This window comes from Notamacropus eugenii, chromosome 5 (assembly GCF_028372415.1).
Source record: "Notamacropus eugenii isolate mMacEug1 chromosome 5, mMacEug1.pri_v2, whole genome shotgun sequence".
NCBI lineage: Eukaryota > Metazoa > Chordata > Mammalia > Diprotodontia > Macropodidae > Notamacropus > Notamacropus eugenii.
In genome coordinates this window covers 285,580,293-285,596,592 of record NC_092876.1, presented here as the reverse complement: position 1 = coordinate 285,596,592, position 16,300 = coordinate 285,580,293, and positions in this window count along the sequence as shown.

Sequence of the window (16,300 nt, the reverse complement as noted above, 5' to 3'; positions counted from 1 at the left end):
AGTGCAGAAAGTTCCAATATGTCCAGAAAAGAAGACATTTCTTAGATGAGATACTCTCTCCTCCCCACCCGCCACCTCCAGTTCTCATGTATCCTTTCATTCATGTAACAAATATTGATTTAGGTACCTTTGTGTATTTCACTTTACTGGATGCTATGAAGTAATTCAAAAGAAATAAAATGCCTAATCCTTGTCCCCAGAGGAGTTTAAAAACTAGCAGGGCAAACCAATGCAGCCAAGATTAGAAGCAAAACAGAAAGCTGGGGGAAAAGTTTTTTGTTTTGTTTTGTTTTGCTTATTTGTTTGTTTTTTACAGCAAGTCTCTCTGAAAAAGGCCCCATTTCTCAAATATATAGAGAACTGAGTCAGATTTACAAGAATACAAATCATTCCTCAATTGAGTAAGGATATGAAAGGATATGAACAAGGAGTTTTCAAAGTAATCAAAATTATTCGTAGTCATGAAAATAATGCTCCTGATCACTATTGATTAGAGAAACAAAAATTAAAACGACTCAGATACCACCTCTCACCTACCAGATTGATTAATATGACAGAAAAAGAAAATGATAAATGTTGAAAGGGATATGCGGAATTTGGGATACTGATGTTCTTACGAGATTGTGAATTGAGTTAACAATTCTGGAGAGCAATTTGGAACTATGCTCAAAAGGTTAGAAAAGGTTCATACCTTTTGACCCAACAAGACCTTTACTAGGTCTATATCACAAAAGGAGAAAAAGAAATGGGAGAGGAGGACAAAAATGCTAATAGTAGATCTTTTTGTGGTGGGATAGAATTGAAAATTGAGGGGAATGACCAAACAAATTCTTGTATATGATTGTAATGGAATACTACTGTGCCATAAGATAAGAGAGATGAATGAAAAAACCTATAAATACTTACATGAACTGAAGCAAATTGAAACGAACAGAACCAGGGGAACATTGTACACTGTAGTAACAGCAACGTTGTATGATGATTAACTATGAATGACTTAGGTAGTCTCAGCAACACAAAAATTCCAGGTAATTGGAAAGGACTCATGATGAAAAATGCTATCTACCTCCAGAATAAGAACTGATGGGATCTGAATATAGATTGAAGCATACAACTCTTCAAGTGTTCTTTTGTTTGTGTTTTCTTTCACAAGAAAATATGTTCTACATGATTGCACACATATAATCTATATCAAAGTGCTAGCCATTTTAGGCAGAGGTGGGAGGGGTAAGGAGACAGAATTTAGAACTTAAAATAAATTTTTTACATGAAATTGAAAAAAATAAAATATTTAAAAACTAGCTGGAGAGAGAATATGCATAGATATGAAGCAATTGAATAATTATTCTATAACACTGTATTGAAGAATATATGATACAGTTGAAAGTTGTATTATCAAGTACAAAATAAAGATCTAACACTGAGGAAGATCCAACATAATGGAAGTTTCAGAGTAGGTTCATTCAATTTAATAGGAAAAGATTATGGTTAATGTAAATCCTGCTTGCTGCACTACATATACCCATTCCCTCCATTGATAGTGTCATGGAATACATGTTTGATGGGATAATCAGACTCCTTAAATTTGATAATCTGGAAGCATCTAACTCTGGAAATTAACAAATTAATTTTGTTATTAACAAATTTATTAGGTGCTTGTTATTGGCACTGGAATATGAAAATCGCTGGCCACGTCTTGACTTTAGTAGATTTCTTATCTAAATATCATAATATATTCTGCACTCCCAAATTTCAAATTACTTTATAAAATATAGAAGCCCATTTATTCAAGTCCACCAATTTAGAACTTATATATGCACTTTGGATCTGGGCTGGACTGAATTGTATGTTTTCATATTAAAAAGGTAAACAAACTAACAATATGAACATGATCCTAATCTTCCACAGAAAAAATAGAATCTTCTTGAGAGAACACACAGCTTTGGAATTTTATGACATGGTATACATTTGAGCTGATAATTACAAATGGATCTAACTATACATTCAGGATCTTTACTATGAAATTTTTGTAGCTATTTAGTTTGATATGCTCTATAAAATATGAAGGTAATCAAAATGCATTGAGTTAAAATTCCATAATACTGATTTTCAGTTCAATTTCACCAGTAACTACAGACTATGTATAGAACACTACTCCAGACTCTAAGGGAGATGAAAGTATAGGCATCACAAAGTATCTGCATCATGGAACATACTTCATAGTCCATAGTGGTTGTCTCCAAAGTAGAGGCCCGACCTCCTGTGGGACTGTGTCTTGATCTCAAGGGATGTAAGCAAACAATAAAAAAATGTGAAGTCAGTTTATTTCCCACAGTCCCTATCATAGCCAATAAAGTAACTTGTTTCTAACTCAATCCCAGCACACCTATCCTTCTATTACAGCCCAATATTTTCCAACTTCTACATTACCCCACCACTGAAATTATAAGCTCCCAACCTTCCTCTTTCTGAGCCAGCATTAGTGCTGCAAGGTCATTATAACCTAATCCCAAGCACAGTAGCTACGTTGGAGCTGTTGGAAAAATGAACCTCTCTCTTTCTCAGCATGCCCACTGGGTAGGTTGGGGAAGTTTGTGTTTGTGCATATTAGTGTGTTTGTGAATATGCATATAAATACATATGTATCGCATAAGCACATGCATGTTTACACATATTCTTACATGTACATATGTATATGCATGTATATATGCATGTATGTGTGTGCACTGATAGATAGATGCATACAAACATGCATATGTTTCTATATATGTGCGAGATTAAAAGGAAAAAAAAGTTCGGAGATTGTTGGCTCTATCAAACCTGACAGAATCAAGGTAAAAGAAAACTGGATTTAAACACTAGTCTAGCATAGGGCAAAATTGTGACGTAGGCAAAATTTGACTTTCTTCTTCTTTTATTATCCTCTCTTCCTCAGGTACTCACTGCCTCCTGAACATCCCTGTTGTCCAAAGTCACCTACTGTATTGTATCATACAAAAGAATCTTTCCTTGGAAGTTTCCTAAATTCTGGACCTCTCTTTCCATCTACTCACTTACAAAACCTTAACTAGGACTATGCCTTAGGGAAGGGCCCTTTCTTCATATAGTTGACAATTTGTGAGGAAGTGTGCAAAAGAATTCACACTAAGACTATTAGTTTCAGGAGTAATATTGCTTTTGTAATGCCACATAACCTCAGGTGGACTATTACTGCTGCTTGGCAACTCTTTTTTATTTTTCTTCAATTCATTCCCTATCTCATTCCCCCACACTGTACAGCACAGTTATGGCTGTTCTACATTTCACAATTATTCTCTCTCATGCATCTTTTATCTCCCCCTTTTCCCTGGCTTCTTCTGTGTGTGCTTACGAACATGCTCTCAAACCTATGACTACTCATTCTGCTTTCTTTGCTGATTTTGCTTCTTGCTAATTCCTTACGATAGATGTTCCCCACAGTTATGTTTTAAGTACTTTCTCTCTCTGTCTCTCTGTGCCTCTCTCTGTGTCTCAATCTGTCTCTCTGTCTTTCTTCTGTTTCTCTCTGTTTCTCTCTCTGCTTCTCTCTGTTTCTCTCTCTTCCTTGTCAAACTAAGTAAAATCAAGAGGCTTGATTATCTCTAGATGAATATGGAAATCTTTACATAACCAACCTCTTTACTGAGCTCTACAAACATACTTCCAATTTTCCTGAACTTCATCAGCATATCTTTACAGCACCTCTAATTTGACATGTCTAAAAGAGAACTTATCTTCCTCCTACTATGAGAAATGATTATTTCTCTCTAGTATTAATAACTAACCATTGTATTAGGAATAAGATTTTTCCCTTTTCTATTTCATCATCCAAAAGTCAACCATTATGGAAAGTCTCTCTTAAAGATTTACCAAAGCCAAGATCTGATCAGACAGTAAAGAAATTCTAAGTTTATGCTAATAGAGCATTCCTGCTCATTGAGTTTGCCCAGACAGGTCTAGGTAAATGGAGATCTACCTTTTTTGTCAGACAGGTGATATGGAAATTGATGTCTCTTGGACCAGGATATGGGGTAATCCAAGTCATGTACCCCAAAGACCCTCATTTTTAGTATTGCCTGCCTTGCTTTATAATATTCATTTCTTATTACTTATTTACTAAACAGAGTTGATTTTCACCCTCAGGTGCATCCCTTTTTCAAAAGACTTTATAAATATTGCATGTTCAACAAGTTGGCTCTCTGACTACCCAGCAACAATGAGCTTGTTTTTGTTGACTCCTTTCTAGACGTAGTCAAGAAAACTTATTTTAATTTACCCAGAAACTTGGTCTATCAGAACTTTCTTTTTTTTTTTTTTTAGCTTCACACTACACACCCCAGTTGGACTCTTCCCACTCTGAATTTCCATTTAATAGAATCATCTTTCTATTTGCAGCTGGGAAGCTCAGGGAAACCTTCAAAGACAGGTGGTATTTTGATGTTGGCTGATTAAGGGAAGAGAAAGATTTCATAGATAGAGTTGTAGAAGGCAAGCATTTAAGGCGTAGGAGATAGCAAAGAAACAGTAAAGGGTGATAGAAAAAAAGCACAAGAAACTGGAAGTGGGAATGAAGAGTCTGTTAGAGCTAGTACAGAAAATATGAGAATGAATGAAAAATGAAGGTATAAAAAAGAATTGGTCAGTGACTTACTTTGTGCCATTCACTGTACTAAGAACTGTGATACAAATAAATAAAATTAAATTGTCCTTGCCCTCAAGGAGTTGACATTCTAATTGTGAAAGACAGCAGAATTGGGGTGAAGTGTTTTGGTGTGGAAATCACTGAGATTGGAGGGAAGGATTGGAATAATTTGTTGGCATGTCTTTCCAGGAATATTACTGTCACTTAATTACTCTTTTCAGAGTAAATAATGAAAAGAGATGAAAGATGGCTGGTGGTACACATGCCACATGGCATGAAAGGAAGACAATTGGATTGAGTCAGTATAGGACTAATTATGGTGAATTCTTACCAACCAAGAGCATAGGATCCCATGCCAAGAGTGTCAGCATGGCAGGAAGATGGCCTAAGCAAAATGAAGAGAAATATAGTGAAAGGAGACTTTAAGAATAGGTTAGAGTCAATATTATTACTGTAATTTATGTTAAGATTTTTTTTTACTCACTGGAGAGTCACTAAATGTTTTCTGAGTATGAATGACAATAAATGACAATGCCTAGACCTGGACATCAGGAAGATTGTTTTGAGATAGCTGTTTGAAAAATTGAGGAGAAAAGAAACTGGGGGTAATGCAAGTAATTAGGGCACTATTAAAGTATACCTGATGAGAGATGCTGATATCCTAGATTAGGGGATTGGGAGCATGAAGGATAGAATGTGTATGAAACATTCCTGAAGGCACATCAACAGAACCTGGCCACTAATGATTGGATGTGGGGAAGTAAGAGAGAGTTAACACCCAAATATGGTGCCCAATTTTCATACCAGTCTGACCATGTAGGTGGTGAAGTAAGGAAATGGTTTTAGGGAAAAGATACTGATATTCAGATGCTGATTGGACCCCAAAGTATTGATGTCTTCCATGGTAAAGATCAAATGCACAATTAGGAGAAAAGCAGTTGCAATTTAAATGAGACTTAATGGAATGGGTACACTTTTTAAGAACATAAATTCTAGGAATAAATATCAATCTGCATTTGTATAGTCAGCTTCTTTTTCTAGGATTACTTAGCCAATTAAATCCTATCTATGATCATGCCCCCCTCCCCAAAAAAAAACCCACTCTCAGTTTAGTAATTTGTCCCCCCAAAAGGGTAACCTTTACTCCTTCCTACTGCCTATAGAAAGCTGATCTTAAGTCCAAGGCAGGAAAATAATTTTATCTCAGCATATTTATTAGTGTCCTATACTCATGTACATTTTCTACCAGCAAGACTCTAAGGACTAGTTAGTATAGAACATGGCTACAGTCATTTCACATTCCACAGTGTGAAGTTCAAAAGCGAACTTTGAGCATACTCTGAAAGTCTTTGCCAGATAATTAGAAAGAGCTCTGCTGTTTCAAAGGCCCCCTATATAATGCACAGTTAAATAATTATCTTGAAGCTTATTTTCGAGTATTATTACCTTTGAGAAAGTATTGTTATTGGGCACTTTTTTCTAGAAGTCATTAATGCATATAATTAAAAACATACAATTCAACCTCTCTGCAGGACATCTATGAAACCATTTATGGGTTGCTTTTTCTTGTCCTTCTAGGTGTTGCTGACTGTGGGTTCAGAGTAATGAGAAGAAAGTTATTTTTAGGTTGGTATTAGAGTTTTGGTTGGTCTAAACTAAAAAACCTTATTTAGAGTCCATTTATACTAGTATGCTACATTTTGTTTTATATGAAGCTAATTGCTTTCCTTGCAGCTTTTGCCATTGTCCATTTTTTCTAATAATATTTTGTTTTCCTTAAGGAGATGGAAACAGAGTAAGTTTTTGTTGTTGTTGGCATTTGGAAGAAAACATCATCCCTAACGGTCCTACTTTAAAGTTGTTTCCCCCTCAGCCCTAGCACTGCATTTCAGCTGTTTTCCCTGATTGAATCATCTTTCTACCTATAGTTAGAAAATCAAAGCTGGAGGCCAGGACAAAGGTGGTAGGAAAATCAAAGCAGGAGGACAGTTCTTATGATCTTGGACTCAATCATTGGAGCTAAGAGGGACCTAAGAGTCATCTAGTCCTACCATACAGTCAGAAGAGAAACCCCTTCTACTGACAGACAGACTTTCAGCCTATGCTTGAACACTCTCAGAGATGAGCACTCACCTCATTGGGCACTCATTTCAACATGGTTATAACCCACCACACACACACACACACACACACACACACTCACATGCACACACTCACATGCACACACACATGCACACACACTCACACATGCATACACACATATGCACACACTCACACACATGCACATGCATGCACACACACATGCACACACATACATACACATGCGCACACACATACACACACACATCCCACTCTAATAATCCTTTCTCCTCACCACCTTCTCTTCTCTGACTCTGCCACCACCCTGGTGCAGGACTTCGTCTGTTCACTCCTAGACTGTTGCAATAGCACAATGGTTCGACTCCTTCCCTCATGTCTCTCCCACTCTACTCAGCTGCCAAAGTGATCTTTTTAAAGTACAGGCCTGACCAGTCACTCCTCTATGTAATAAACTCCAGCATCTCTCTATCACTTCCAGAATCAAATATAAAACACTCTGTGTTTCAAATCTTTCATATCCTGGACACTTCCCATCTTTTCAGTCTTCTTGTACCTTAGTCTCCCCCTGTGAACTCCACAATCTGTTGATATTGCCCTCCTTATTTTTTCCACAATACATTTCATTTCCCACCTCCAGGCATTTTCACAAGCATGTAGTTTTTAAAAATAGTCTTCATCTCTCCCTCCTGACCTCCCTGGCTTCCTTTGAGTCTCAGCTAAAGTCCCACCTTCTGCAAATAGCCTTTCTCAGACCTTCTTAATGTGAATGCTTTGCCTCCGAGCTTTTGGATTTCTCCTGTATATATCTTCTTTATATGGAATTGCTTGCATGTTGTTTCTCACATTAGATTGTACGCTCCTTGAGAGCAGGAATTGTTGTGTTTTTATTTTTATTGGTGGAGGTGAGAACTGTAGCCTTTAGCTCAGTGCCCAGCACATAGAAGATACTAATATTTGTCTTAATTATCACTGACTTCTAGTTTGTCTATGTCTGACTTAATATACTATATCTAAAACAACATAGTACTATAGATTCATTCATTTAACAAGCATTTATTAAGCATCTAGTATCAAAGACCTCAACATAGTGTTTGACATAGAGTATGTTGTTGCTTAGTTGCTTTTCACTTGCATTTACATGACTCCATTTGGAGTTTTCCTGTCATATATATATATATATATATATATATATATATATATATATATATATATATATGGTTTGCCATTTCCTTCTCTGGCTCTTTGTACAGATGAAGAAACTGAGGCAAACAGACAAAGAAACTGAGGCAAACCTGTGAGAGAGCTTGTGAATGTCTGAGACTGGATTTGAAAACAGAAAGATGTCTTCCTGACTTCAAGCCCGGCACTCTATCCACTGTACCACCTACTTACCTAGCACATAGTAAGTAAAAAAAAATTAGCTTTTATTATTTGTTATACACTATGTGAGGCACTGAACACACTAGGACAAAAAACCCCAAACAAACAACACAGTTCCTGTTCTCAAGAAAATTACATTCTATTACATCTATTCTTATAATATGACTGTATTGATTAGGTCACATTATAATAATATGATGATTATGTTTCAAATTCTGGTTATTGTATATTTTTATAGATGCTTTACAATTATTACCTAAATGATCATGTGATCAAAAATTAAAGAGGTGCCTAGGGATGTATACCTTATGCTTATTAAGTACCATCATTTTTTATAAGTGTTCTAACTCCTTGGCTCACATGGACTAAGCTTGATTCTGGGGTGCTGACCTCAAAATGGTCAGTCTTTCTGGCTCAGGTCACCAAAGACTGACCTGAAAAACTTCCAAAATAAAGTTCAAGAATGACTCATGTCTATGTATCTCCAAATGTAAACAAAGGGCAACCTTTATTCCAACCACTAACAAAAATATATAAGATGCAAAAAGACTCATGGGAGCTTTAAACAGAAACAGAAACCACTTAAATAAGCTTTTAGACTGTCCCAGGGAAGAAAAGACAGCGAGTAAACACTTCTGGTTCACCTGAGACTTGTATTGTCCAAGCAACTCATAGCAATTCTGGAAAAGATTGACAAGGTCCAGATTTCCTGGCCTCTTATGGTATGGCTGTACTCATCCAGTTCAAGGAGATATGTGGGTGGTCTTTCTCGTCCAGGGTGCATATCATTGAGGAAACCTGCTTCTAGGAGGTCTACTGACCAGAAAGTTTAACTTAAGAATGCTCATACTTAATCTTTTCCATAAGACTATGAAGATGTCAAGAAATGTAGTCTGAACAAATGAGGTTTATACATGCACACACACACACACACACACACACACACACACACACACACACACACACACAAATGTATGTGTTTCACCTGACAAACCTTAAAATTCTACCTAAATGTTAGCTATCATTACTAGTATTGTGATCTGTGCTCAGAAAAGGACACTGAAAAGCGGAGTAAAACAGCCTGAAGCTGGATGCTGAGGAAACCCTCTCTTGATCTTGCCTTATACTTCTTAGGTAAACTGAAATTTCTGATCTTGTAAAGGGGAAGAGGAAAGGTTAGGAGGGAGAAACATTCCCCTCACTTCCACCCTCTGCCACTCCTTGCAGTAATTTAATCTGGAAGTTGAAGAGAAGAAAACGAAGCAAAAAAAAAAAAAAAAGAATCGTGAAGTATTGCCCAAATCACTTTTGTAGACTAGGAGGAGAAACTGCTCTTCTTTTTATATATTTATTTATATATTTATTTTCAGTTTTCAACATTCACTTCCACAAAATTTTGAATTTTTAATTTTCTCCCCATCTCCTGCTACCCCCACCCCAGGACAGTGTGTATTCTGATTGCCCTTTCCTCCAATGTGCCCTCCCTTCTAGCATCCTCCCTCTCTTATCCACTTCCCCCTTGCTTTCCTGTAGTGTAAGAAAAATGTTCATACCCAATTGAGTGTGTATGTTATTCTCTCCTGAAACCAAATCTGATGAAAGGAAGGCTCACTTATTTCTTCTTAACTTCCCCTTCTTCTCTCCATTGTAAAAACTTTTGCTTGACTCTTTTATGTGAGGTAATTTATGACATACTACCTCTCCTTTTCTCTTTCCCCTAGTACATTCCTCTCAATCCTTAATTTTCTTTTTTAGATATTATCCCTTCATATTTAGCTCACTCTGTACCCCCTCTTTGTGTCTGTCTCTGTGTGTCTCTCTGTCTCACTCTCTCTATCTCTATATATACACACTCTCTATATATACACATATACATATATACATACATGCATATGTATGTACATATACATACACGCATACGTATGTACATATACATACACAGACATTTGTGTGTGTGTGTGTATATTCTCTCCAACTATCCTAATACTGAGAAAGATCTCATGAGTTACAAATATAATCTTTCCATATAGGAATGTAAACTGTTCAACTTTAATATGGTCAATATGGGAAATCTTATAATTTCTCTTTCCTGTTTACCTTTTCATGCTTCTCTTGATTATTGTATATGAAAATCAGATTTCTTATTCAGCTCTGGTCTTTTCAGCAACAATGCTTGGAAGTTCTCTATTTCATTGAAATTCCATTTTTTCCCCTGAAGTATTATAATCAGTTTTGCTGGGTAGGTGAATCTTGGTTTTAATCCTGTTTTCTTTGACCTCTGGAATATCATATTCCAAGCCCTTCTATCCCTTAGTGTAGAAGGTGCTAAATCCTGTGTTATCCTGATTGTGTTTCTGTAATACTTGAATTGTTTCTTTCTGGCTGATTGTAATATTTTCTCCTTTTCCTGGGAACTCTGGGATTTGGCTACAATATTCCTAGGAGTTTTCCTTTGGTGGTCTCTTTTTTTTTTTATTATTAAATTTATTTATTTAACTTTTAACATTCATTTTCACAAAATTTTGGGTTACTAATTTTCTCCCCTTTTATCCCCTCCCCCCCCAAACACCAAGCATTCTAATTGCCCCTATGACCAATCTGCTCTCTCTTCTATCATCCCTCTCTGCCCTTGTCTCCATCTTCTCTTTTGTCCTGTAGGGGCAGGTAGCTTTCTATACCCCTTTACCTGTTTTTCTTATTTCCTAGTGGCAAGAACATTACTCGACAGTTGATCCTAACACTTTGAGTTCCAACTTCTCTTCCTCCCTCCCTCCCCACCCCTTCCCTTTGGAAGGCAAGCAATTCAATATAGGCCATATCTGTGTAGTTTTGCAAATGACTTCCATAATAGTTGTGTTGTATAGGACTAACTATATTTCCCTCCATCCTATCCTGTCCCCCATTACTTCTATTCTCTTTTGATCCTATCCCTCCCCATGAGTGTCGACCTCGAATTGCACTGTCCTCCTCATGCCCTCCCTTCTATCATCCCCCCCACCCTGCTTGTCCCCTTATCCCCCACTTTCCTGTATTGTGAGATAGGTTTTCCTACCAAAATGAGTGTGCACTTTATTCTTTTCTTTAGTGGAATGTGATGAGAGTAGACTTCATGTTTTTCTCTCACCTCCCCTCTTTATCCCTCCACTAATGAGTCTTTTGATTGCCTCTTTTATGAGAGATAATTTGCCCCATTCAATTTCTCCCTTTCTCTTCCCAATATAGTTCTCTCTCACTGCTTGATTTCATTTTGTTTTAAAGATATGATCCCATCCTATTCAATTCACTCTGTGCACTCTGTCTCTATGTATGTGAGCGTGTGTGCATGTGTAATCCCACCCAGTACCCAGATACTGAAATGTTTCAAGAGTTACAAATATTGTCTTTCCATGTAGGAATGTAAACAGTTCAGCTTTAGTAAGTCCCTTATGACTTCACTTTGCTGTTCACCTTTTCATGGTTCTCTTCATTCTTGTGTTTGAAAGTCAAATTTTCTTTTCAGCTCTGGTCTTTTCATCAAGAATGCTTGAAAATCCTCTATTTCATTGAAAGACCATTTTTTCCCCTGAAGTATTATAGTCAGTTTTGCTGGGTAGGTGATTCTTGGTTTTAGTCCTAGATCCTTTGACTTCTGGAATATACTGTTCCATGCCCTTCGATCCCTTAATGTAGAGGCTGCTAGATCTTGTGTTATCCTGATTGTATTTCCACAATACTTGAATTGTTTCTTTCTAGCTGCCTGCAGTATTTTCTCCTTGACCTGGGAACTCTGGAATTTGGCCACAATGTTCCTAGGAGTTTCTCTTTTTGGATCTCTTTCAGGCGGTGTTCTGTGGATTCCTTGAATATTTATTTTGCCCTCTGGTTCTAGAATCTCAGGGCAGTTTTCCTTGATAATTTCATGAAAGATGATGTCTAGGCTCTTCTTTTGATCATGGCTTTCAGGTAGTCCCATAATTTTTAAATTGTCTCTCCTGGATCTATTTTCCAGGTCTGTTGTTTTTCCAATGAGATATTTCACATTATCTTCCATTTTTCCATTCTTCTCTCTTTGTTCTGTGATTTCTTGGTTTTGCATAAAGTCATTAGCCTCCATCTGTGCCATTCTAATTTTGAAAGAACTATTTTCTTCAGTGAGCTTTTGAATCTCCTTTTCCATTTGGCTAATTCTGCTTTTGAAAGCATTCTTCTCCTCATTGGCTTTTTGAACCTCTTTTGCCAATTGAGTTAGGCTAGTTTTCAAGGTGTTAATTTCTTCAGCATTTTTTTGGGTCTCCCTTAGCAGGGAGCTGATCTGCTGTTCATGCTTTGACTTCATGTCTCTCATTTCTCTTCCCAGCTTTTCCTCTATCTCTCTAACTTGATTTTCAAAATTCTTTTTGAGCTCTTCCATGGCCTGAGCCCATTGGGTGGGCTGGGACACAGAAGCCTTGATTTCTGTGTCTTTGCCTGATGGTAAGCATTGTTCCTCCTCATCAGAAAGGAAGGGAGGAAATGCCTGTTCGCCAAGAAAGTAACCTTCTATAGTCTTATTTCTTTTCCCTTTTCTGGGCATTTTCCCAGCCAGTGACTTGACCTCTGAATATTTTCCTCACACCCACCTCACCTCCTGATCCTCCCAGCCCGTGTTTGTGGTCTGAGATTCAAATGCTGCTTCCAGCCTCAGGGCTTTTGGCGGGGGCAGGGCTGCTATTCAGTATGAGATTATGTTCTGGTGCTGAGGTCGGGGCAGGGCCACCTCTCAGGCTCAGTTCCCTCAGGGGGTTTATGCACAGACCTTCCGCAATGGATTCAGGCTCCCGCCCGCTTGGGGAGCCCCTGTCTGCAGCCGCCTCTCAGCTTCTACCTCCCGGGGGGGGCCTGAATTATGGGGGCACCCCACTCCCCTCTCGACCCGCCAAAGAAACTCTCTCACCCACCCCTGTCACCTGTGGGTGGAGGGACTTGTGCGGCCGCTGGAGATCCCGTCCCTGAAGCCTGCTCGGATCTGTTTCTCTCGGTGCCGCAGCCGTGGCCGCAGCAGGTCTGGGCTGGGCTTTGTGTCTGCCGCGCGACGGACCTTTTGCGAGAGGTTTGCAGATCCCTCTGTGGGTGGAGGGACCCGCGTGGCCGCTGGAGATCCTGTCTGTGAAGCCTGCTCGGATCTTTTCCTCTTGGTGCCGCGGCCGCGGCAGGGCTGCACTCAGCTCCCAGTCCCGGCGCCCAGTCCGCAGCGCGAAGGACCCCCCCGCGAGAGGTTTGCAGGTCTCTCTGGAACAGAAATCTCCCTCGCTCCAATGTTCCGTGGCCTCTGGGTGCGGAATTCGCCGTGAGTTACTTCCCTGTAGCCATTCTATGGGTTGTGGGTTCAGAGCTATGTGTATGTGCGTCTTTCTACTCCGCCATCTTGGCTCCGCCCCGGCCTTTGGTGGTCTCTTTCAGGAGATGATCAGTGGTTCAAGTTCTGGTTCTAGAATATCAGGGCAGTTTTCCTTGATAATTTCTTGAAATATGATGTTTAGGTTTGTAATGGCAAGCAAAGTAGAATCTTTTGCCATTTTTGTTTTAGTATAATCAAGTGCCTCTGATTGAATCTTGCCTTTATCAACCAAGAATCTTTATTAGGAGTAAAGTACAGAAACAAGAGTTTCTTTAACTAAGAAAGAGTATATGTATTTGTACTGTTAATTATTTTAATGTGGTTAAAAAAGATCTTCCCATCCATTAATGACCCTATCCATTAAGGGAAGCTTGATTAGGGGAAGATTTGTGGGAAGGCCCACACCTTTTGTTCAGTTTCTAATGAGGCACTGGTTCTTAAGGGTTGTGATGCCCTCTGGCTCTAAAAAATGTATAAATAATCTGAGGGTGAAGTTTTACTTTAGGCCTTAATTTTTGGAAGGAGGTTTGTGTGCCAGATGAGACTCTGGGAAGCTACCAAGGAGCCACAGCTTTGAAAACTCAGATGTTGGTGCTTCTCTATCTGGTAACTGTGGTCAGACAGTTGGACCCTGTCTTTTTGTCTTTATTTCTCTTCTTATATTTTTCTCTATTGGGGAATGATATATGTGCTTGATTCAAAGAGATTGTTAATTGCTAATCCCTCAAAAGCTGCCTTTCTTTAAAAAAAAAAACAACAGATCAAAGAACCTGTGATTGCAGCCCCCCTCCACCACCACCCCTACCCTTCCACCCCCCCCTCATATATGCCTGGGTGCTTAATGTTACAAGGATCTTTTTTTGATCATGGCCTTCAGGTAGTCCAATAATTTTTAAATGATCTCTCCCAGATCTATTTTCCAGGTCAGTTTTTTTTTTCCAATGAGATACTTCACATTGTCTTTTTTTTATTCCTTTGGTTTTGTTTTATAATTTTTTAAATTCTCATAAAGTCATCAGCTTCCATTTGCTCCATTCTAATTTTTTAGGAATTATTTTCTTCAGTGAGTTTTTGGACCTCTTTTTCCATTTGACCCATTGTGTTTTTTAAGGCATTCTTCTCTTCATTGGCTTTTTGGACCTCTTTTGCAATTTGGGTTAGTATAACTTTAAAGGTATTATTTTCTTCAGTATTTTTTTGATTTCCCTTAGCAAGCTGTTGACTCATTTTTCATGATTTTCTTGCATCACTCTCATTTCTTTTCCCAATTTTTCCTCTATTTCTCTTACTTGATTTTAAAAATCTTTTTTGAGCTCTTCCATGGCCTGAGACCAATTCATATTTTTCTTAGAGGCTTTGGATGCAGGAGCTTTGGCTTTGTTGCTTTCTTCTAGCTATATATTTTGATCTTTCTTGTCACCAATGATGTAAGAAAATACCTCTTCACCAAGAAAGTAAGACTCTATAGTCTGTTTCTTTTATCCCCATTTTCTTATTTTCTCAATCACTTGACCTCTCAGCTTCATTAAGTGGAGGGCTCCAAAAGCAACCTCCACATCAGCAGCAACTGCAGCCACCCTGGGGCTGGGGCTGGACCAATGCTCCCTTCTCAGACAGGTGAGAAACCCTTCCCACTGACCTTTGAAGCTGCTGTTAGCATTTGTGGGTTGAGAAGTCTGGAATTCACAGCAGCTACCAGCAATTCAGTCCCCTAATGCCTGCTCCCACTCAGTCCATGCTGACCTGGCCTTCACCACATTGCTGTCTGCTCCCAGGCTGGTGCAATAGGCCCTTCCCATCAACCTTTCAGATTGTCTTGGGCTGGAATTTGTTTCAGTCTGTCATTTTGTGGCTTCTGCTGCTCTAGAATTTGTTTAGAGTCATTTTTTACAAGTGTTTTGGGGAAAAAGCTCTAGCAGGTCCCTGCCTTTACTCCACCATCTTGGCTCCACCCATGAGACTGCTCTTCTGGTAAGAGAAGCACCACTTTCTCTCAGATACAATTGTTTTGGAAGGAGCTCACCTCAGGTACTGGGAATCAAATTAAAAATTTCTCTACCTCCTCTGTGGCAGAATGTCTAACTGTCAGAGAAATGTCCTTTATGTGAAGGTTTATGTCTTGTCATTTTAGAAAGTTGGTTAGATCACTGATCAACCCTTTCTGTTATATTACATATCAAGTTCTCACTGTGCCTGGTGTTATTCTGAGTGTTGAGCTAAGAAAATAAAAGCACCCCAAGTCTGCCTATTGGGAAATTCCATTCCAAACAGGTCAGTGGGTTTAGATAGATAAATGAATTGAAAGTTTTATAAAGCCTTAAGAAGGAAGAAACTTTCAAGATTAAAACAGTACTAGTACTTTTAAGGAAGCATTTTGCATACCAAAGTTAGGGTTTTGAGAAGACTATGATTTGGGATATTTATAGAAAATAGGGGATAAGGACTAGGCCTGTGACTTTTATTCATATTTAGATATCCCTAGTGAGAGAGTTACTTGTAAATTAACTTGATCTCTTCTCTGAAACATAATATCTTGCTATCATCATTCTATCATCACCTCACTCCCACTGAGTGTCAAATATTCCACCTACCTCTACCCTACATTGTCAACATTTCATGTTGTCATTCCAGTCTCTCATACCATGTAAATGCCATATACCTCCATTCTCCCATTCCAGGCCATGTACCCAACTGAAATATACCTATCCTGTAGCTTATTCCCACAGGCCCAGGATATCAGAATCTTCTAAAGTAATTCTCAATAGGTAATGGGAGTAAATCTCTGAAGACTTCCTATCTGTCTT